Genomic DNA, 25,318 nt, shown 5'->3' with positions numbered 1-25,318 from the left:
CATAACATGAGGGCAGTACCCTCGACCCTTCACCAAGTTCTGAAGTTCCCGACATCAAAGGGAGTCAAAATAGTGTACGGGGAACAACCCGCCGCCAAAGAGATGTTTGCAGTCGATGAAGTGATACCGGTATCGGCGCTCTCATCAACGAAGGGATCGAATTCGAATGGAAAGCAGGAGGCCAAATAGCATCCACAAACACCGGCCTCGACCCAATTGTAGAAGCAAGAGATTGACAATGATGATGACTACTGGATCCCTCGATCCTTCATAATTCCCAATGACTCTAACGCCCCTAAATCAACGGTCAAAGAGCTGGAACAAGTCATACTGGCCAAGCATCAGCCCAGATGAAAGGTATACCTGGGCACGGGGCTAACCCCCGAGCTTAGGAAAAAACTTATTCATTTTCTTAAAGCTAACATTGATTGATTTTCTTCATCCCACCTCGACATGACAGGGATCCCACCAGAAATTACCACTCACAAACTGAGCATGGACCATAAATTCCGCCCGGTGAAGCAAACAAAAAGGCCCCAGTTCGAGCTCAAACATGCCTTCATCAAGGACGAGGTAACCAAACTTCTCAAAATAGGATCCATTTGGGAAGTAAAGTATCCCGAATGGTTAGCAAACGTAGTGGTAGTCCCTAAGAAGGGAAACAAACTTAGAATGTGTGTAGATTATAAAGACCTGAATAAAGCATGCCCCAAGGATTCTTTTCCATTGCCTAATAAAGATTGTATGATCGATGCCACGACCGACCACAAGACTCTTAGTTTTCTCGATGCCTACTCCGGGTACAACCAGATATAGATGAAACCGGAGGATCAGGAAAATACCTCATTTATCACTAAGTACAGTACTTACTGTTATAATGTAATGCCATTCGGTCTAAAAAATGCTGGTGCAACTTATCAACGCCTAGTAAACCGAATGTTCGAAGAACAAATAGGAAAATCAATGGAAGTTTATATTGATGACATGTTAATTAAGTCCCTGCGAGCAGAGAGTCATTTAAAGCATTTGCATGAGACTTTCGATATACTGATGAACTACAATATGAAGCTCAACCCCGAAAAGTGTGCATTTGGGGTTGGCTCGAGCAAGTTTCTTGGTTTCATGGTGTCCAATCGGGGAATCGAGATCAACCCCGATAAAATCAAAGCTATCGAGGATATCATGGTAGTGGATAATGTAAAGGTCGTGCAGAGGCTGATGGGGCAGATAGACGCCCTAGAATGATTCTTTTTGAGATCCTCAAATAGGAGCCACTGATTCTTCTCGCTGCTTAAGAAGAAGAGCAATTTTGCATGGACTCGAGAATGCCAGCAGGCTTTGAAGGAACTAAAGCGGTATTTATCGAGCCCACCGCTGTTTCACACCCCGAAAGTGGACGAACAACTTTACCTGTACTTGGCAGTCTCGGAGATAGCGATAAGTGGAGTCCTAGTCCGAGAAAAACAAGTTACACAATTCCCTGTCTATTATGTTAGTCGGACCTTAGGTGAGGCCGAAACTAGATATCGACACTTAGAAAAATTAGCGCTTGCTTTAATAAGCGCCTTTAGGAAACTAAAACCATAATTCCAGTGTCATCCAATATGTGTTGTAACAACTTATCCTCTTCGAAATATTTTGCACAAACCCGAGCATTTGGGTCGATTGGCCAAATGGGCTGTAGAAATCAGTGGGTAGGATATTAATTATCGACCCCGAACAACCATCAAGTCTCAAATCTTGGCGAACTTCGTGGCTAACTTTACACCGACCCTCGTACACGAGGTTGAAAAAGAATTACTGATAAAATCAGGTACATCTTCGGGAGTCTCGACCCTCTTTACGGACGGTGCTTCGAACGCGAAGAGGTCCAGATTAGGCATCGTACTAAAATCACCCACAGGTAAAGTAGTTAGACAGTCTATCAGAACTATAAAATTGACTAACAATGAGGCCGAGTATGAGGCCATGATTGCAGGTCTCGAACTAGCTAGAAGCTTGGGAGTGGAGGTCATATAGGCTAAGTGTGATTCCATCATTGTGGTAAACTAAGTTAACGGGACTTTTCAAGTCCGAGAAGATCGAATGCAGAGGTACTTGGATAAACTACATGTGACTCTACATCGATTTAGGGAATGGACCTTGTAACATGTACCTCGAGAACAGAACAACGAGGCTGACACTCTTGCAGACTTAGGTTCGTCGGTTAAAGACGACGAACTCAACTCGGGGACTGTCGTACAACTCATGAGATCGGTAATCAAAGAAGGTCACGCCGAGATAAACTCCACAAGTTTAACCTGGGATTGGAGAAAAAAGTACATAGAGTACTTAAAGAACGGGAAGCTTCCATCAGATCCAAAGGAGTCGAGAGCTCTGCGCACAAAGGCAGCATAGTTCACTTTGTCCGAAGACAGAACGATGTTTAGAAGGACGTTCGATGGACCGTTGGCAATATGTTTGGGACCGGGAGATACCAACTACATCCTATGGGAAGTTCACGAGGGAACTTGTGGAAATCATTCCGATGCCGAATAGCTGGTCCACAAAGTAATCAGAGCATGGTACTATTGGACTGATATGGGGAAGCATGCAAGGGAGTTCGTTCGAAAATGCGACAAATGCTAAAGGAAAGTGCCCATGATTCATCAACCCGGGGAACTACTCCACTCGGTCTTGTCCCCATGGCCCTTCATGAAATGGGGAATGGACATCGTTGGCCCTCTTCCGTCGGCCCCAGGTAAAGTTCAGTTTATATTGTTTGTGACTGATTATTTCTCTAAATGGGTTGAAGCACAGGCTTTCGAGAAAGTCAGAGAAAAGGAAGGCATAGACTTCATTTGGGACCACATCATATGTCGATTCGGGATGACCTCCGAGATTTTATGTGATAATGAAAAACAATTCATCGGCAACAAAGTAACTAAATTTTTCGAGGATCACAAGATCAAAAGGATTCTATCAACACCTTATCATCCCAGCTGGAACGGACAAGATGGATCGACCAACAAAACCATCATCCAAAATCTTAAGAAGAGATTAACAGACACCAAAGGAAAATGGAGAGAAATACTATTCGAGGTTCTATGGGCATACCGCACAACATCGAAATCCAGTACCGGAGCAACACCATTCTCGTTAGTTTATGGCGTCGAAGCTCTGATCCCGGTCGAGGTCGGAGAACTTAGCATCAGGTGATATGCAACAGAGGAGTCGAATAATGAGACCATGAATACGAGCCTAGAATTGTTGGACGAAAGATGTGAAGCCGCTCTCGTCTGATTAGCCGCCCAAAAACAGCGGATCGAAAGGTACTACAATCGAAGAGCCAATCTTCGACATTTTAAAATCGGGGACTTGGTACTAAGAAAAGTCACCCTTAACACTCGAACCGTACCAGGTTCTTGAAATCATCGGAAAAGGATCCTACAAGCTAAGCACGATGAATGGCGAACAACTGTCGAGCAATTAGAATGTATCGCACCTAAAACGATACTACTGCTAAGGTACGGCCCTTTCCATTTTCATTTATATTTTAAACTAACCCTTGTAAGTGTCCGACCAGAAACAACGATGGATTCTTCGACACGAAGCCTTTAGGTCTGAAAGCACGCGTTGCACTCTTTTTTTCTTAGACCGGTTTTGTCTCAAATGGGTTTTCCGGCGAGGTTTTTAATGAGGCAACCATTGATCGTACTAACTTAGAACAATTTAACAGTATCCGAGGTTTCTTTACAATCAACCTCGAATACTGGGGGGCATTGCCCCCGAATATCAACTTTGATACGAAGAAATTACTTCATGGTAGCAGGGTCTCGATAGAAAATATTTTAAGGGCCAAACGGTCAAACGAACCGTGCCCGCGTAGTTTGCTCGAGCCCTGGCACAAAACATGTACGCATGTATAATCATTTATAAAGAGAAGTATTTTTCTTTACCGATATATCATGCCTTAGAAAAAAATTTCTACTTTATAATTTCGTACTCTCGATCTATTATGTAAACAGGCTTAAGGGCCGACCATAACCATTGTTCGGATAATTACCCCCACGCTCGGGGACTGCCGTCCGAAAAATAAACGAGATCGAATTATTAAAATGCTGAGATCATAAGACCTTTTAGGAAACCCTCTATTTTTATAGGCCACTCCACTCGGGGACTGACACTTCGGGCAAGCTCGAAGTAAAACGGGAAAATAAGCCCAAGGGGCAAATCCCGAACTAAAAAGGCTAAGGCCGAATTAACATGGTTCGGAAACGTCCGAATTCCGTAATAAAATAGGCCTTCGAATTCCCTCATAAACCAGTTAAAAGGGCTACCCCCGGCAAAATCATAAAAGGCTTTGATAATATCAAGCCTCGAAAACTCTAATGAGTAAAAAATTATTCGAACTCTCGAACAGTTCCTTATTGCATGCTAAGGCATTACAAGTTTTGCAAATACAAATGACTAAAAACTTATTCAAGCCGAAAAGGGGAGAAAGCCAAAAATAATCTTTTACAAAGACTATATCGGCCTAATACAAAAGCCTAAGGGCTGTTTTAGCTTTGAGTTCGAGAGATTATCCTCTCTCAAATAAAAAACCTAAGGGTTACCTTACTTCGAGTTCGAGCAAGCACTCACTCGATCATAAATCCTAAGGGCTATACTAGTTTAGTTTCAATGAAATTGTCTAAACCTCGAATCTTAGAATACAACTTCATAATTTTATGAGGAAGAAAGGAAGAAAGGTTTTATATATATGTCAAAAATCATTTACAAGGGCAACATGGCCCGATCAAATTTCTCTACAAAAGACCGAAACGGTCTTAAAATAAACACAAAAGATACTAATCCTAAAGGACTTAGTCTTCTCCGGGAGAAACATCTTCACTCTCAAGGCCTTCTCCGCTTTCAGATATGCTCATACTCCCAGAATCATCATCATTAGGAAAGGCCAACACTCTGGCTTCATCTTTGAGCTCCTTAGCATTCTTGATCTCGGCTGTAAGATCGAAGTCACGAGCATGGATCTCCTCGAGAGTCTCCCTTTGAGATTGGCATTTAGCATGTTCGGCAACCCAGTTTGCTCGAGCCTGAGAAGCTTCGGCAACCTCCTTTGCACGAACCTGAGCAGCTTCAACGTCGGGCCGGCAGACAGCCACCATTGCATCAGCACTAGCCTTGGCCGTGTCGACCTCCAATTTGGCCGCTGCAAGTTTTATGACAAGTCGCTCTCGATCGAAAGTTGCTGAATCCAACCGAGACTGGAACTCCTAAATTTTATTGGCTTGCACCAAGGCCTTCTCTTTTAAGCTTCGGAGTTGGGTCTCAGTCGAGGCCAGTTGAGGTCGGGCAGCTTCCTTTTCTGAGGAAGGGCTGTCTATGTTTTTCTTCCACGCCTCGTCCTCCGCTTTCACTACTTCCACTTCCTTACGAAGTTGTCCGATCACATCGAGATTTCGCTGGACCTATGGGACCAAACTGTTAGCTTCCACGACCGAGTCAGTGTCATTAACTTCAAAGATTCTTTTTATCTGCTCGGCCAGATCAGCCTGTTCTTTCTGAGCTGCTTCTAGCTCAGCCCGAAGTCCTTTTGCTTCCCCTTCTATCTGCAAACTAAGAAGCTTGAAGTCATCTCTCTCCTCAGTAAGCCATCGATTTTCGGCTTCGTACCGGCTCATCTCCCCTCGGGATCGGAAGAAAGCCTCATGATAAAGCACAAAGCCTACAAAAATAGAAAGAAGGAATTATACAAGGGTAGAAAAGTACAAGTATGAAAATTGACAAAGAAAATATGAACTCACCCGGTTCAGGGCCTGTTGGGCTTCGTTGAAAAGGCAAGGCACTCCCACCTCGTCCATCTGGGCTTGGTCTTCTTCCGTGACCAAACATCGGAGGAAGCTAGCCACCCCTACGGGGGCATCAAGAACCCGAGCATCCTCCGGGGCCGTGATAACGATTGTTTGCTTGCACCCGGGATCGACACTAGGGGCCAAAAATTGATTGGTCAGTTTAAAACTTGAGGAATCCTCACCCGGAACTCTTCTTCGGAACCTCCAAGTCACTCAGACCGGTGACACCTTCTACCCCAACAAAAAAACCACGGAAAGGATCTTCCTCTTTGTGGGCTCCTTTCCCGTAAAAAGTCTCCAAGGACTAAGCGTCGCGTATTATCAACTCAGAAAATAAAGGAAACAAGGGGAAATCCCCGGTCTCTATTGCCCCAAGTGGGTCTTTTGGGGCGTCGCCTCCTTCTTGGGGAGCCTTGAGCCCGATTTCTGCACGAGCATCCACCAGCTCTTCAACGGTCTCTTTGCCCCAAGATAAAGCATCTCTGGTTCCTCTCAGCTCGGGGACTTGGGCCGAAATCTTCTCCTCGACCTCATCGAAAATAGACGGAGTAGTATCAACTCCCACCGATTCCAGAGTTCTCCGAATCTTGGTGCTAGCTCGTGCGAGAGCCACCAGCCCAGAATCATCTTATTTCTCTTCTTCTTCTTCTTTTTCTTTTTATTATTCTTCTTCTTCTTCTTCTTCTTCTTCTTCTTCTTCTTCTTCTTCTTCCCTTAGCCTTTGGACTGACTCCATAGTCAGTGGGATTGTGTTCCCCTTGGGTTTACGGGCTGTTCTATTCTTGGGTTTTTGACCCTCGGAGTTCGAGGCCCTTTTCCTCTTATTCTCCTTAGCCGATTTCGAGATAGGTGATGAAACTTCTTCATCACCGGACGGGGGTCTCATAGTCGCATCCTTTCTGAGACCTACAAAAGGAGAAAGTAAGTAAACTCATGTTTGAAAAGATGTTTGAATGATAGACAAATCGGTAAGTCAGGAAAAAGGCTTACCATGAGTACGATCCTCCCACCGACCCTTTGACAAATCGTGCCATGTGCACTCGGCATGTGTTGACGTCGAAACCAGGCTCCTAACCCAGTTTTTGATGTGGGTAACCACACCCGGCATCCAAGAAACGGCTGCATCGAGAAAAACACCGATAAGAATTGATAAAGAAGTAAAAACAACGAACAAAAATTAAAGACGGAATCATACTTACATTTCATATTCCATTTCTCAGGAAATGGCATGCTCTCAGCCGAGATTAGGTTCGTGGTCTTCACCCGAACGAATCGGCCCATCCAGCCCCGATCTTTGTCTTCATCTATACCAGAGATAAGAGCCTTGGTGGCCCAGCGTTGAAGCTTAATCAGTCCACCTCGATAGAGTCGAGGGCTATATAATCTTATGAGGTGGTCAAGGGTGAATGGAAGCCCATCGATTTTGCTCAGTGACCCAGCATGAAAGGATAAGTGTAAACACTTAGGAACCCTTCCACGTGGGTGGTGATCGCTTCTTCTGGTGCGAGTATAACAACCTCTTTGTTTCCCCAGTTGCAATCTTTCTTCACCTGGTCGAGGAGGCTTTTGAGTATCAAGCATATATATCTCGATATCGGCTCGCATCGACCAGGAACCGATGAGGGTTTCTCGACCTTAAAGTCGGAATCTATGTCACACACCCCAGGAATAAGTTCTTCAGGGCGTGGCTCCACCAGTGATTTCTCGCCGGCCGGCCGAGATGAGGAAGCAGCCTCTTTCTACGGAACCATTTTAAATGTTTTGGCTATTTAGTTTTTGTTGGCAAAAAAGAATGAAAACTGAAGTATTTGGTGTTTTAGGAAGAACAAGCAAAGAAACTCAAAGATCTGAAGATAGGAAGCTTTGAATAAGGCAAAGAACTATGGAGAATTGGAATTAAAAAGGTTTAAAAGTAAAGTTTGAAATAATAAAGAAGTGGGCTATTTATTGGTTTCACAATGACCATTCAAAACTGATAGTGGCCGACCGTCGACTGACGCACGTTAAATACCTGGGAATCTGTACCGAAGAGATATTTCGGTCACTTCTGCAGCTTACGTCACGATGATTACGTCATGATCGAAGGCTTAAATCGTTTCTTTTCATTACTCTCCAAAAATAAACATTGAGACTGGGGTGGCAGACTAAGGTTCAATCCCAAGTTATATCGGATCGTTACATGAATAAATATTGCCTAGCTCGTGATTCAGGGATCGATCGAGAACGAGACCAGCTAAGGTCGAGACTCGAGAAGGATAGAGATCTAGCGAGATCGAAGGAAGACTGCTAAGTCGAATAACAGAAAACCGAGGAATCCGTGACCGGGCGAGGATTGTGGCGGAGATCTCATCATGTATCAAGTCAAGACCAGTTGATTAGCCAATTAGGAGAATTCCTTATGTGTTTAGAATTATACCATATGTAGAACTCCTCTACTATATAAAGGGGGTTCCAATCATTTTGTAAGGACACATTCACGCATAACAAAGCAATATATTACGTTTTCTCTCTTAAGCTCTCTTATTCAATTGTTCAGTTCTTGCTTTTCAATAATATACTCAGTTGGTTCGAGGGCGACCTAGCTCGAGGGTCAAAGTTGCGCGTTACATTGGTTTGCTTCATTTTACAGTTAATTTCTAACTTCAATTCTCATATTTCTCAGTTTGTACCAAGTGAAATCACATATCTTTAAAACTACTTATAAATTTAATTGTTATCCGATTTTAAGGGTAAACACATATTCCTACGTAACTTAATACGTGTATTAAGTTATACCTCCAACGAAATGATGCATTATGCAAGATCTTAATTTTCTTTTATGGCGCGGCCAACAAAATGTTGCACTAGTTATGCATAATTATTTTCTAATACGTCCAATCAAAAACTATATTTATTAGTCTACGCAGAACTTTGTATTGTGATTGCTTTTCCAAATCTCCCCAACCAAACAACACCTAGTGCCTGTTTGGATTGGCTTAAAAAAAGTAGTTTTTCGGCAGAAATAACTTTTAAGCCAAAAAGTAATAAGTTGGGTTGCCCAACTTATTGTTTTAAGTAGTTTTAAACTTATTTTAAGCACTTTATAGCTTTACCAAACCCTAAAACAAGTTTAAAAAAATCTAAAAGCTTATTTGACTAGTTTAAAAGTCCATCCAGACACCTTACTAATATTTTCTAACTTATCCCTTTTTCCTTGTAACTTATGTTCTACTAGTGACATCTAAAGCTTTATTAAAAGGCTTAAATGCTTAAGTTTTGTAATTTTATCTTTTAATAGTTGACTAGTTAAAAATTATAGCCTTCACTATTTCTCCACTTGTTCTTAATCTATTATTTAGGAAGGAAAAAAGTGTAACTAGATTTTGCAACAAATATAAATATCGTACAAACAAATCTGATACTTCTTTAGTTCAACAATGATTGATTAGTTTACTTTACGAAATGTCAGTTAGAAAGGGTTTATATTAGAGCTCTTTAAATTCTCCAAGACTGATAAGGTGAGTCTCTTTTCAAACTTTGTTTCCTTTTTCAGTTGTATAAGATATCAAATCTTAAAGAATACCTGGTTTGCTTCCTAAAAAGTTCCCCCCAGTTTGGCTAAGCTTTTTCAAGATCAAAAGCATATATTTTTTTAGGTAACTTTTTTTTTAAAGTTAAAGTGTTTGGTCAAATTTTTAGAAGGAAAAAAAATGATTTTGAGTAGAAGCAGAAAAATGTAACTTCTCTCCAATAAGCACTTCTAAAAAAATGATTTTGAGAAAACTATTTAGAAGCACTTTTTAAAAAGTTTGGTCAAACACTAATTGCTGCTCAGAAGTGTTTTTCAAATTAATTAGACAGACACGCAAATTGCTTCTCACCAAAAGTATTTTTGAGAAAAACACTTCTCAAAATAAGTTAAATTTCTTAAATAGGCAAGATACCTACACCTAAACATCTAATAACAAAATTATTTTGATTTGATAAATAAATATCATACAACTATTTTCCTATTAATATAGCCAATTTCCTCAAGGCTTAATAGCACAATACTATTAGCGAAATGTCGTTCGTCTTTTTTACTCTTTTTAAAATAGAGTTTACACTAGACAAAATAGCCATTTAATTATTTTTTCTATATTTAAGAATAGTCATTTAATTATTTTTTAAATATTTAAGAAGTCATTTAGTTATTTTTCTAATATTTAAGACTTGGCTTTTCAATTCCTTACCATTCTAAATTCCTGCACTTTTCAATTCACAATAGGTTTCGACCACTTTATAGTCCTTTTAGGTTTAGGAGAGTTTTTTAATTAATAAAATTTTGACATATTAATTATTTATAAAAATATATTAGGATATATTAGGTGGAACATGCACTTGGAACTCCTTTTCGATTTAGGAGTCTTAGCGAAAACTTGTTCGCCTATTTTTACCTTTTAAAATATCTTTTATATCGGATAAATTAGTCCTTTAATTTATTTTCTAATTTTTAGAACTTTATAATCAACTAGAAATTTTTGTTATTAAATGTTTTCCTTATTTGAATGTAGTAAGCCCTAATTTTGACTATCGTGTATCCACCAAAAATTTTCATAACATCTTTGATTCTCTTTATGTAGTAGTTTTGCTCCACTTTTGAATATGTGTAAGGAACACTTACCCCCGCTATGAAGGCATCGACGTACATATGGCTATATACAATTTAAGAATTCCTCTAATTAGAGTCGTAAAAATGGGCTTGGCCCGTGAGGCCAGCCCAACCTAGCCCGCTACTTGGGTAGGGTTGGGCTAGGATTTTTTGAACCCATTTAAAATTGAGGCTTCGTGATGACCCAAAAGGTCATCTTATATTTTAGAACTCGAATCTGCGCTCTAAAACCTTAAAAATCTCATTTTTACCCTTCTCAATTTGCGTGCGCAGTCCGGGCAGGTTTCTAGAAAGCTTTTATGTTGAAAACTAATAAAAATAAAAAAATTTGCCTTAAAAGTTGATTTTAGTTGATTTCGGTCAATATTTTTGGTAAACGGGCCTGGATCCATACTTTGACAATCCTGGTGGGTCCGTATCGAATTATGGGACATGTACGTATGCCCAGAATCGAATTTGGAGGTCCCTAACTTGAGTTATGAATTTTTGATAAAAATTAAAAGTTTAAAAATTATTTGTTTTTAAGAATTGATTGATATTTGGCATTATTAGTATCGGGTCCGTATTTTGGTTCTAGAGCCCAGTACAGGTTCATTATGATATTTAAGACATGTCTGCAAAATTTGGTGAGAAATGGAGTTTATTTGATGTGATTCGGACGTCCAGTTGAGAAATTAGAAGTTTTAAAGTGTTCTTGAGAATTTCATTTGAATTGGTGCTACATTTATAGTTCTAGGTATTATTTTGGTGATTTGATCACGCGAGCAAGTTCGTATGATATTTTTAGACTTGTGTTCATGTTTGGTTTAGAGCCCTGAGGGTTTGGGTGAGTTTCGGATAGGCCACAGGATGTTTTGGACTTTGAAAATCTGGTTTTCCTGCAGAATCTGTGTTCTGGCATGTCCTTCTTCGCGTTCGCGAAGGTACTCTCGCGAACGCGAAGGTACTCTTGCGAACGCAAAGAGTAAACTGGGCAGCTGAGGATATCTTCTTCGCGAACGTGAAGCGATGAGGGCATTACCCTTCGCGAACGCGACAAGCCCATCGCTAGCGCGTAGCGTTAGGCACTAGGGAGGGGGAGTCAGCCTTTTCTTCATCGCGAACGCGAGCAATGTCTCGCGAACGTGAAGACCAGGGAAGGGTAGCCTACGCGAACGCGAACACTGCCTCGCAAACGCGAGACTGCCTCGCGAACGCGAAAGCTTGTCAACCCATACACTTCGCGAACACGACAGTGCTCTCGCGAACGCGATGAACACTATCGCCCAGCACTTAACAGAATCCAAAAATGGGATTTTAGCCAAAAACTCATTTTTCTCAAAAACCAAACGGTGAGAAGAGATTTTTCAAGAATTATTTCTTCCCCAAATTGTTGGTAAGTGATTTAAAACCATTTTCTTTCATTACCCATTACATTTCTTGAATTTTCAAAATAAAATCTAGAGTTTTCATGGTAGAATTAGGGGTTAGGGTAGAAAAAAGGAATTTTGGGTATTTTGGGATTTAGACCTCAATTTGAGGTTGGATTCCAAAATTAATTACATATTCGGGCTCGGGGGTGAATGGGTAAAAAGATTTTAGTCCGAACATTAGGTTTTGACCAAGCAGGCCCGGGGTCGATTTTTTGACTTTTGGGAGGAAAAATTATAAAATTTAATTTATGCAATATAATTGATTCCGTAAACAATATTTGATATTATTGAGTCATTTTTGAATAGATACGAGTGTTTTGGAGGTGAATTTCAAAGGAAAAGCTGTGATTGAGAATTAAGTGGTCTTCAGAGCAAGGTAAGTGTTGTGTCTAACCCTGACTTGAGGGAATTAGGAACCTTAGATTATTTGTTAAGTGAAATTCATGTGAGCGGCGTATATGTGAGGTGACGAGTACCTATGCGCCGCCAATTTACCTATTTTTTCATGTTTCTCTGTTTTTCTGATATTGTCTCATTCCTATGCCAAATTTCTACTTGTTATACTAGTGTTGTTTAAATTATTGTTCTTATCATGTTTACGGAATTTTCTGGTGATAATTGAGTTTTTATTTCAAGCTGAGATTGATATTATGGAACCAAATGTTGAAGTAAGGTTTGTACTTGTTATTCTATCTTCCTGTTATTATTTATGCATTGTATTATGGTAAGGGAGAGTGTTAATACACGAAGGGTGATGTCGTGCCATATTGTGAGTGTTAATGCACGAAGGGTGATGCCGTACTATATTGTGAGTGTTAATGCACGAAGGGTGATGCCGTGCCATATTATGAGTGTTAATGCACGAAGGGTGATGACGTGCCATATTGTGAGTGTTAATGCACGAAGGGTGATGCTGTGCCATGATATGAGAGTAAAAGTACGAAGGGTGATGTCGTGCCATTTCTATTAATTTTACGATGAGATTGAGAGTAAAAGCACGAAGGGTGATGCCGTGCATTTTTCTTTACTGTATTCACTATTCCTGTTGATTCATGGTATATTGACTGCTCCGGTGATCATTTTGTTGTAGTTCTTTATCTTGTATTCCCCTCAGTATATTTTCCCTCCCGACATTTCCAGTTTAGTTCTTCATTCCTGTTATTTGCGTATACACAGTTAAATTGTACATATTGATTGTAGGTGCCTTGCCTTAGCCTCGTCACTATTTCGTCGAGGTTAGGCCCGACACTTACCAGTACATGGGGCCGGTTGTACTGATGCTGCACTCTGTACTTTCTGTGCAGATTTTGATACCCACTCAGGTTGATCGAGATTTGCTATTGGTCCACTTTCCGGAGACTCAAGATAGATCTATCGGCGTTCACAGACCTTGAAGTCCCCGTCTATCTTTTTATGTCCTACTGTTTTCTTTCATTCAGACAGTTGTATTTTTTTTAGACTATTACTTGTAGTAAATTCTAGAATGCTCGTGAATTGTGACTCCAGATCCAGGTGGTAGTAATTAATACAGTTTTATGATATTCCGCACTTATTATATTTTATTTTAGTTAATTATTGTTATTTACTGAATGGAAATAAGAAATTAGTTTAATGATTCTCTAACATTGGCTTGCCTGGCAAGTGAAATGTTAGGCGCCATCACGGTCCCATCGGTGAGAAATTTCGGGCCGTGACAAGCTTATAAGCCCGGCCCAAGTCAGCCCGTTGGCTCTTGTGGTTTGACCGAGACTGGGCCTGGGTCGGCCCGTGTACCACAAATTAATTAAATTCAAATTAATTAACTATTAAATATTTAATATTTATAAAAATAAAAAAACTATTAACTATAATCCCCATTCTCCAACCCTAGATTGCTCATTTACCCTTCTATATCAACTAGAATTTAGATTTTTGACATGCATGTAATATGACAAAATTAGTTTTTCTTTTGCTTAATTAATAACGAACTCGAAAAGTTTTAGGTGATCAATAATAATCTTTTTTCAAAAGAAAATATTACTTTAAGTGGCCAATGATCAGTTTGGATTACTTTAATATATTATTAATATTTAAACTGCTCTTCAGTATAGAAAAGATCAATTTTAAATACACACACAAAAAAAAACTAACCACTAGATTTTATGGACTATAATGATGAAATCAACAAAGATGTTAATCCTAAATTAAAAAACATCAGCATATAAACTTATTGAAGCAATCCCTGAATTTGAGAAAAATCAAAGAAAAGTATTAAGAAAATAATCATGTAACTTTAAAAGAGAAGAGCTAGAGATATAGAGAATTTGCATCTCAGTTACGAGATTTCTCGTCAAATATCAAGCTTTTGTACACTCTAAGAAAACAGAAGTTGTTTACATGATTAATCGACTATATCACGAAAACATATTTAAGGATTTAAAGAAATTCTTTTTTCTAAAAACAAATTGAAGGGCTGGCCCACCCTAGCCCACGGGCTTCTTAGACTGGGTTGGGCTGGCCATTTTAAGGCCCATTCATATGGCGAACTGGCCCGTTCTAGCCCATCAAATTTAAAAGCTCACGAGGCTTAGGCTGGACTGGGCTGAGTCGACCCGTTTTGATAGCTTTATCTCTAATCTTATCTTTTTTTTTTCGTCTTGGTGTATCGGGTAAAATTGCTTATATCAAATGATCGAATGATAGGGCGACACGTGGAACTGCAGACAGGCAGAAGATGAATCGAGTAACAATCGGTACCGGGAACGACAGCTGCCGTTGAACCCCGAAGGGAGCACAATCAACGTGAGAAGATCTAATATTTACTTTCAGAAAGCATTTAATGAAAAATATTTCCTGGCATTAAATAGGCAGTCACTTAAGAGAATATTTGCATTCATAGCATACCATTACATATTCATCAATGGCCCCCTTTATTACCATTGAAGAGGGGCACAATTTTAGGATCTTGTTTCCCTAGGTCTGGATATAATTATTAGGCTCAACAGCCATTGTAAGGCAAGAAATGTCACGATCCAAATTTCTCCTACGTATGACGTCGTGACGGCACCTAGTCCCTACGACTAGGTAAGTCTAACATTGCAGAATAATGAAATAAAAATGTAAATTTAACAACTAGTTGTTCAAAAATATACAGTAATCCCAAATCCCGGAACATCGTGAATCACAAACTACAGAAGGAAAGTCTAGTGTCTCTATACATCAGAGTCTAACAAAAGAAAAATACAGAAGATAATGGATATGTGAAAGAGTAGAAGGGGACTCCGAGGTCTGCGGATGCGGTAGATATACCTTAAAATCTCCAAAACTGTCCCGTCTCACTAATAATGCTGCTGATAAGGAGCACCTGGATCTGCACACGAAAACAAATATGTGCAGAGAGTAGCATGAGTACACCACAATCGGTACTCACTAAGTGCCAAGCCTAACCTCGATCGGGTAGTGACGAGGTCAGGTCAGGGCCCTACTGGTATATATATAATAAAACAAGGTAGTATGAAATACCACAGTAAAATAAAGACTGAAATTTAACAGGAATAAAATCATAGAAGACAACAGCTCAATACACAGAGTTAACAATAGGGGATCTCCCGAGATACCGTCTCGTAGTCCCAAACGTAAATGTGCAGCGGGATCTCCCGGAATACCGTTCCGTAGTCCCAAAGTAAATTTGCAAGACAGGGGAATCTCCCGGAATACCGTTCCCTAATCCCAAAATAAATATGCAGTACAAGGGGGATCTCCCGGAATACCGTTCTGTAGTCCCAAAGTATATTTGCAGTACATGGGGGATCTCCCGAAATACCGTTCCGTAGTCCCAAAGTAAATATGCAGTCAAGGGGATCTCCCGGAATACCGTTCTGTAGTCTCAAAGTAAATTTGCAGTATATGGGGATCTCCCGGAATACCGTTCCGTCTTAAAAAGTTGACCCGTGCCCACGTCTCAAAATCGGGTAAAAGTCATAGAATACGAACACCCATTCACTCACGAGTTCACTCGTACCAAAATTATCCCAACGGAGCTAACAGAACCGACGAAACTCCATTCCGGAGTCATCTTCACACAGTTCCGACTATGGTCAAAATCCTAAGACTTAAGCTCCTGTTTTAGGGACTAAGTGTCCCAAAACACTCCGAAACCCAAAAACAAAACATCTCGGCAAGTCACATAAGCAGAAAAAGGTACGGGGAAAACAGTAAATAGGGGATCAGGGCTAATACACTCAAAACGACCGGCCGAGTCGTTACATCCTTCCTCTCTTAAAACAATCGTTCGTCCTCGAACGAGTATAGAGACATACCTGAAGTGGTGAATGTAAGCACCTAATTTTTGACCATATTTATATTTTTTTTATCAATTTTAGTATTTAAATAGTTTTAAGTTTAATCTTAGTATTTTAGCTTGTATTTCACCTTTTTATAGGTTTTATTTGATAAAATTGAAAATCACAAAAAAAAAAAAAGATTTAATTTGGACTAGTTCTTCTAAAGTCTTGTTTTGTTCAAATGTCCAAGTCATGGCCCAAATTGGCCAAACATGAGCCAAAATAGCTTGATCCATCAGCCCTTTTAGAAATAAAGATGAAATTTTAGCCATTAAAACTCTTTCAATCCAAAGGCTGAGATTCATTTTCCCTCCCATATAAAATACACATTACACCCAAACCCTAACCTAATTTTGAAGCTTCATCTGCCGACCCTCCCTTTCCCTCAAGACCAAGCTCGCATCTCTCTTTCTCAAAAAATACGCCCAGCACCTCACCGTCCAGCAGCTGCCTGGACTCAGCCGCATCAAGAGACGAGAAATAAAAGTACTTGATCATCTCTCTCAAACACACACGCACATAGATAGAGAAACGGAGAGAGGACAGAAAATTGAGAGGAGAAAAGTTTATGAAAAATTATGGTTTAGTTTTAGTGTTCATCCTTCACTGATTTTTATTGGAAAAGAGAAGTACAAAAAAAAGAAGAAAAAGAACGGACCCTCCCCTCCCATAGACGAACCCTAGCAGCGACGCCTCACCTCTCCATCAACTCCGACCAGACCCTCCGATCCCATACCCAAAAACCTTGCTGCTTACTCTCACTCTTTCACTCACGTTTTTGAGCACACATACACACAAAAAAAGCACTTAGCAACAAACGAAAAAAAAAAAGAAAAAAAAATCGAAGTTCTGGTTTTAAAAGAGGCGATTTAGCCTCAAGCCACTGCTCGGTTCAACTGTTTATTGCCGGATTTATGCTGCTGAGCTCCAACCAGCTGTGTTCTCTTTATTTGGTTTAAATTTGGTCCTTGCACCATTGGGTATGTCCTCCCTAAACTTGGTACTTTTTCAGATTTGATTAATATGAAGGTTCATGTTTTGCTTTACTGATTATCTTTTAATTTATGTCTTTGGATTGATGAATGTGAGCATAATAGTTTAATAGTTCAATAATATTCTTTTCAAGTCTATTTGATGCTACAACATTTGGCTAAGTTCTGTTGGTTAGGTCTTCATTCGCTAAATACAAATTATACTTCATCTTACTCATGTTTCATATTTTAGTTTAAATATTTACTTTTAGTTGGGTGAGCACACTGTATCGATTTTAGATTCTGAAATTTGTTCGAAAGTTTCCTTTTCTAAAGATTTCATGAGTTGGGTTATATTCTATTGATTTGCTTATGGTATAGAAATATGCTAATTGTAATTTTGTGAGGAGCATTCACTACTCATGTCTTCGGATTGCCAATTTTAAGATGAGAATTAATTAAGTTAGGCCTTGCTAATACATTAGGTCATATAGCATGGATAAGAAGAATTTTAGTAAATCTTAGGCATAATTTTGAGTTGAAATTTTGATTAAGTGGGTTTAAAATCATTACTGTTGCTCATAAAAACTAGAGTGCATCACTGTCTTCCATAATAATTATTTATTCATAACTCACGTGTCCTCACAATAATCTCAAATTAGTTTAGGATAACATCTTTGAACATTCGTAATTGCTTTGGGCGTGCTTTAATCCATTATCGTGGTAATTTTATACGTTCGCGTGACGTAACTATGATCCCAAAATAAATCAAAGTACGCGTCTGCGCAACTTTGACCAAAAACAATCTTATATAATAAAATGCTATTAATTGTGTACACGTACGCATGACATGATTTTGGCATAATAAACAAAACGGATTCACACACGTGATTCGTTTCAAAGATAATTTTATATTTTAATAATTAAAAACGGATAGATAAAACATGGGAACCAATAAAACACATGTTATCCAAAATTAATTCAAGTCAAGTTGCAGTTAATAAAGCGACTGTGCTAGAACCACGGAACTCGGGGACTGCCTTACACCTTCTCCTCGGTCAACAGAATTTCTTACCCGGACTTTATTTTCGCAGACCAATAATAATAGAGTCAAACCTTCATTTGACTAGGGATTCAAATAAAAGGTGACTTGGAACACCCAAAAATCAATTTCAAGTGGCGACTCTGTAAATAAAATAATCTCTACTCAAATTTGTCACTTTGATTGGAAAAACGCTTTAACCCACAATCCATAACACACATCATTTGAGGGGGTAAAAAGGAGAGTGACAGCTATGGCGACTCTGCTGGGGAATCTCAAGAATTCGAGCTTGTACATTGACTTTATTTGGCTTTATTAATTTTTGTATATAATGTGATTTATTTGGGCATAATGTGCTATTTGTCCGCTTTTTACCACTTTGATATTATTGAATTATACATATAAATTGTCTTCTCTTGCACCTTTCTAAGTCTTCTTGAATTAAAAATTGGGCATTTGCTTGACATAACCCGCTTTCTTTGAGATAGCCGAGGTGCTTGTCACCCGGTGAAGAATTTTAGTTACACATATTTTAGGCGGGGAGCACCATCAGCTAAGCTGAAAAGCAATGCTACCGGTATCAGACTCAAGATCAAGTTTCAGAAGACTTAGAGATAGGAACCTTGTAACTCACAGCTGATAGGCTTGTTTAGTTTTTTTTCATTTTAATTATGGTGTAATAAGGAGTTCAGCAAGCAGCAATAAAAGTGAAATCACAGTTTCCCGATAATCTCAGCTACCACAACTCCTTGAACTACACGCGACCTGATTCCTTATAACCCGGGATATGTAGGCTGCCCAAACCAGGACTCGGTTGTACTATTTTCTCTTATCTCTTCCCTTTTGAATAACGGTATGACCAAAAATTAGTCATATCGCTCATCTTTTCTTTGTATGAAAACTCTACGTGTTTCCAAGCAAAGAGGCGCATGTTGTGAGCACTTAATTTTTGATCATGTTTGAATTTTTCCCACTCATCTCACCAATACCTCACTTCTCACTCCACTTTCCCTTGCTCCCCAATTTTTGTCCCCCCTCCCCTCCCCCACCACTCTTTATTCCCACTCCACTTTCTATTGTCCCCCATGCTTGTCCCCCATTCACCTCCCTCTCTTACAAAAACACATCATCTCCACAATCCCAGAGGAGAAGAAGAACGGATCATCTCTCTTTACAAAAAACCATAGCCGCCACCCTCTCATTCTTCACACCCTCCAATCCGCCTACACTCCTCACACTCGCCTCTCTCAACTCACTCATATAGACACACTCTAACACACTTAGCCATCATCCTTTACACTCTAAAGAAAAACACAACATCAGAGAGAAACAAAATAGTAGCTAAAATAGCTTTCAGTTTTCCCTTTGTACGTTCCAAAAATGAAACGAGTCCCCTTTGGTGTTTAGCTTCTATTTTTTGTCTGTTGGCTCAAGCATTATCTGGGTTGTTGGAGTTTTTGATATTTGGTGCTGCTGGGGTATTTGATTTGAATTGTTCTGCTGGCTTCTCATCGTTATTGCTCTAGCATTTCAACATTTAGGTATTTCTTCTTCTGTTGTAGCTTTTGAATTGTTTCATATGAATGAAGAATGTATGGTTTTTGAGTCTTTATTTGAAATTATTCAACAGTCTTGATTCATCCTTGCTTGTCATATATGAACAATTTGAGCTATGATAGTAAATATTGATGACTGAAGCAAGAAGTACGTATATAGTTGAGTTCATACTTGTCAAGTTTTTAGTGTAGTTGCAGCAGTCCCTATTAAGGAAAGAATTGATTTTACTTCATTAAAAATCTTGGTAAAAATCTTCTATGATTGAACTTTACTTGAATATTTCCATATATGGTTTATTGTTTCCTCGTAAGGTTTATGTATACAAGGTTTGGTGGAAGTTGATACATTTCATGTTTACGGGCATAATTAGCTTAAATATATTGTGAAGTGCTTTGTAAGAATCTACTGCCTAAATTCTTGTCATGGAAATAATTTGTTCATATCTTCCTGTATGCATGTTTAGGCTAGTTTATTTTATATTAATAGGTTACTTCTTTTTAAATGCTTATTATTAGTTATAAAAATATGATTTTTGTCTTTAATCAACCATCAATGGCCAGTAAGGGATAGCAATTGGAATTTGAACTAGTGCTGGAATTTAGAAAAATATAAAGGGACATGTGCCTCAAATAGTCTATTTTGGTGGTTATCAATTAAAGAAGAGAGTTGGGCCAAGTAAATTTCAGCAGCTGCCCATTTTCTTTTAGTAACAAAGTTGGCCCATTTTTAATGAATCAAAAGTGTGACCCAATGCCATTATACAAATCTCCAAAGCAGCACATTCTTTAAATTCAAAAAGGTTGGCCCAAGTTTAATACCATGGTTGTTCACATAATTACTTTTCGATAGAAAAAATAAATTTGTTCTGTAATTAGAATAACTCATTAACTTAATCACCTTAATAATTAATTTAAGTGCTAGGCAACTAGTAGGCGCCCTTTTTAACCCTTTTTTATTCACGAACTCGCTTGCGTAGCGTGATGTTTAACTTGCATTAAATTAGTTCAATAATCTCATACCATACCCATTAGTTTTAGTTAAATTTTTTAATTTAATTAATCCTTTGCTAAAATTGCGGATTCGCTTGCGTAGCGCGATAGTTGAATTTTTAAATAATTTTTAAGAATTAATTTTCTCAAATGTAGTATTTTCTTTAAAGTATTACAAATAATTGATTGTCATAATTTCGAATTTGCTTGCGAGGCGCAATGATGATAAGTTAATTAATTTTGTTATTCGATCAGGCATTCGCCTGCGTAGTGTGGTTATGTCAACATAGTTTATCCAAAAAGCGATTAGGTAAACTATGAAAATCATATAAATCACAGTTTGCCCAAAATTAATTCAAGCCAAGTTTTAAGTCAATAAAGCGAACGTGCTAGAACCACGAGACTCGGGGAATGCCTTACACCTTCCAGATCAACAAAATTTCTTATCCGAACTTCATTTTCGCAGATCAATAATAAAAGAGTCAACCTTCCTTTGACTAGGGATTCAAATAAAAGGTGACTTGGAACACCGAAAAATCAATTCTAAATGGCGACTTTGTAAATAAAATAATCTCTCTTCAAATTTGTCAATTTAATTGGAAGAACTCTTTAACCCACAATCAATAACATATTTATCATTTCGGGGGGTATAAAATGAGTGTGATAGCTATGTCGACTCTGCTGGGGAATCTCAAGAATTCGAGCTTTTACATTGACTTTATTTGGCTTTATTAATTTTTATATATATTGTAATTTATTTGGGCTTAATGTGTTATTTGCCCGCTTTTTACCACTTTGATATTGTTGAATTATACATATAAATTGTCTTCTCTCGCACCCCTCTAAGTCTTCTTGGATTTAAATTGGTATTTGCTTGACATAACTTACTTTCTTTGAGATAGCCGAGGTGCTTGTCACCCGGTGAAGGATTTTAGTCATACATATTTTAGGCGGGGAGCACCACCAGCTAAGCCGAAAAGCAATGCTACCGGTACACTGACGCTCCTCGGCTCGAGTTGTCCGCTCGAGTAAGCCAGTCTAGATACCTTCTCCACAAGGATTTAAACCTAGAAGAACAAACCTCATGCCGGATCCCTAGTAGGTACGTTTGTTTGCATCACGTGCATCTGATTTTGGGAACTCAACATAGGGGTTGGGTCTGCCTAGGATAGGTGTACCCAATTCAAAAGACAATCCTGATGCATTTAAGGTGTTACTTGTGCACTTATTTGTTTCGGCTTTGCATGTTGACCATCTTCTAGAATAGGGAAAGAAAATCAAGAAAAACCAAGAGTGAGGAAAGAGAAACTTACCCGGTTATGAAAAATTCAAGTATTTGAAAAATTCTGAAACTCTACCGAAATTTTGAAAAAAAAAAGAAGAAGAGTCATTTAAAAAATAAGCCAAATATTTTTTTTAAAAAAAACCAAAAAAAATATATTTAAAAAATCATGTTTTTCTGTTATGTCAACACCGACCGAGCTACGCGGGTCTGATTCTCACTAGATGTGAGATACGTAGGCAAACCTCATCGGTTCCGGCCCCCAATTTTCAAAAATCTAAAAACATATTTTTCTTTACTTCCCTTTTTAGAAGTCTTTTTTTGAGACGTCAAATCAAAAAAATATTTCTTCCATTTAAAAAAAAAAAAAAATCTTCTCCCAAAATTAAAAAAAAAATTAAAATCCAAAAAAATATTTTCTTTTTTAAAAAGTTTTTCTTTCGAAGATTCCAAAAAAAATCAAAATAAAAAAAAATTCTTTCTTTAGAACTTTTCTTTTAACAAAAAACAAATTCCAAAAATAAATCTAAAATATTTTTCTTGTTAGGAGTTTTATGGGATTATTTGTATATGAGTAAAAAAAAAGTTAGTTTATTTACTTTATTTCTGATTTTTACCGAACTACGCGGGTCTGATTCTCACCGGATATGAGATACGTAGGCAAACCTCATCGGTTCCGACCCCCAATTTTCAAAAATCCAAAAATATTTTCCTTTAATTCCTTCTTTAGAAGTCTTTCCTTAGAAAATCCCAAATAAAAAAAATTTAAAACCAAAATTTTTTTCTTTCTTTTTAGAAGTTTTTCATTCGAAAAAGAAAATCAAATTTAGAAGTGTTTCTTCGGAAAAAATAAAATAAAAAATAAAAAAATTTTAAAAAATATTTTCTTTTTTCTTTAGAAGTCTTTCTTTCGAAAATTAAAAAAAAATCAAAATCTAAAAAAAAGAGTTACTTTGTTCCTAATCTTTCCTGAACTACGCAAAATCTGATTCATGCGGCGTCATGATACGTAGGCAATCCCCATCGGATTCGATCATACCGATTAAATAAACCGAGTGGAAAAAAAAAGAAAAAAAAAGAGTGACAAAAAATAACAAAGAAAACAAAGAGCGAAAAAAAAGCAAGAGTGAAAGATCCAAAAAGAGAACTCTGTGTCCAGCTTGACCAAGAAACAACAGAAAATTTCAGTGAATATGCTGTCAAATGACACGAGCAAGCCGCCAAGGTAAAGCCTCTAATGGACGAAGCATAATTGGTTATGGTCTTCCTAGAGGCCCAAGAGGCGGACTACTTTCATAATATGATGTCCGCTATGGGTAATCCGTTCGCCGAGGCTATCAAAATTGGGGAGAGGGTCGAAAATAGTTTAAAAACGGGCAAAATCTTGAGCCATGCTACCTTTAAGGCCATATCACAGACCTATCAGAATGGTTCGAGGGGTTTTGATGAACAGAAACGGGAGAGAAGAGGGAGCCATGATGACTTCTAGCATGAGGTGGGCCCGCTGGTCATTCAACCATTCATATATGCTTCCTAAGGTCCTACAACACTATTATCTCCATCAAGATGCTGCTTATACCGTGGCACCGCTTCCCTATGCAGTGATAAACGTGCAACCTTACACGCGGCCACAGTATTTTACATAAAACCGAGCTCCACCTCCCAGAAATGGCCGTCCTTACCAAGTTTCATATAATCCCAACCAAATGTTCCCCAATACAATCCTCGCCCAAGAGAGCCCCTCAGAAGAAATCAGTACACCCATATTGGTGAATCATATTCAAATTTGTTTCAAAAGCTAATCGGTCTAGGTCTGTTGCAGCCAGTGATCCTGAACCGGCCAAATCCCGAGTCCCCCTCGCACCAAGCTGATGTTAGATGTGAATACCACTCTGTAGCAGTAGGACATGATACTGAGGACTGTTGGACCCTCAAGAGGGCAGTTGAAGACTTGATTGAAGCCGAAAGAATCGTTCTTCAGGACGAAGAGGCTCTTGATGTGACGAACAATCTGTTGCCTGCTTACAACACTGGGCCAATCATTGGAATGATCTGTGATGATGAGGAATTTGATCCGGCACTGAAGGCCATGGTAACCATTGCCGAGACAGAAGAACAGCGAAAAAACGATCGCCAAACCCGAAAGTTCCCTGTTAGACGGGAGTCTTGGTAGCCGGTCTTGCTATCCTTTCTGCGTCTGGATTATTTCAGGGTGTAATCCGGATGTTTTACTTTACTGTCTTACTTTCTGATGTAAACCCTTCTATCTTTAAAAATTTTTTAAAAATCAAATAAAATTAATATTTCATTATCGAGGAATGTCTCTTTTCTTAATCTTGTCACTTTTCTTATTCTCTTTTCAATTCTGTTAATGCAGATTTTAATGACATGACATGCTTACGAACTTCATGCCCAGATCCTAAAAATGCTCTTAGGCCCCAAATTAATGAATCAAGAAAATGAATGTTTTGAAGAAAAGGCTTGTAAGAAAATAAATAGAAAATTGGAACAAAGTTGAGATTCCCTCTCTTCGGATCATTGTTGAAGCCGAGATCGAGGATGATGAATGGTCCAAGACCCGGTTGGAACAGTTGTGTAACAACCCGGTCGGTCGTTTCGAGAGTTATAAGCCCCTTTTTCCCCATTTCTACTTCTTTTTGTGTTATTCAGCTATATTATGTTATATCGGGTTAGTTGGTTCGGGACCAAAGTGGTTTCAGAGTGAATTGAGACACTTAGTCTCTTAAGTAGAAACTTAAGTTGGAAAAGTCAATCGGATATTGACCTATGTGTAAACGATGTCGGACTTGAATTATGATGGTTCCGTTAGCTCCGTTAGGTGATTTTGGACTTAGGAGTGCGTCCAGAATGTGATTTGGAGGTCCGTGGTAGAATTAGGCTTGAATTGGCGCAATTGGAAATTTGGCGATTTCGGTCGGAATGGAATTTCGAAAGTTGGAGTAGGTTCGTAGTGTCATTTGTGATGTGTGTGCAAAATTTGAGGTCATTCGGACGTGGTTTGGTTGGTTTCGGCATCGGTTGCCGAATTTGGAAATTTAGAAGTTCTTGGGCTTGAATCTGAGGGTAATTTGGTATTTGGATGTTGTTTTGAGTGATTCAAAGGTTCGACTAAGTTTGTATGTTAATATATGACTTGTTGGTAGTTTTGGCTGAGGTCCCAAAAGGCCTCGGGGTGATTCCGGGTGGTTAACGGATTTGTCGAAGTTGGACTTTGTAGCTGGAGCTACTGCTTCTGCTATTTCCACACCAGCGGAAGAA

At 38.7% G+C, this 25,318-nt stretch overlaps 1 long non-coding RNA gene across 1 annotated transcript; it reads left to right on the top strand.

Annotated features, from left to right (window-relative positions):
- The first annotated feature begins 16,523 nt into the window (after positions 1-16,523).
- On the top strand, positions 16,524-19,823 carry LOC107767472 (uncharacterized). Its single transcript, XR_001643907.2, has 2 exons — positions 16,524-17,178; positions 18,700-19,823. It is a non-coding gene; the product is annotated as an uncharacterized LOC107767472 (long non-coding RNA).
- The last annotated feature ends 5,495 nt before the right edge of the window (positions 19,824-25,318 follow it).

Source organism: Nicotiana tabacum, chromosome 2 (assembly GCF_000715075.1).
Source record: "Nicotiana tabacum cultivar K326 chromosome 2, ASM71507v2, whole genome shotgun sequence".
NCBI lineage: Eukaryota > Viridiplantae > Streptophyta > Magnoliopsida > Solanales > Solanaceae > Nicotiana > Nicotiana tabacum.
Note: the sequence above shows the minus strand (reverse complement) of the source record. Positions and strands in the feature narration are given on the sequence as shown.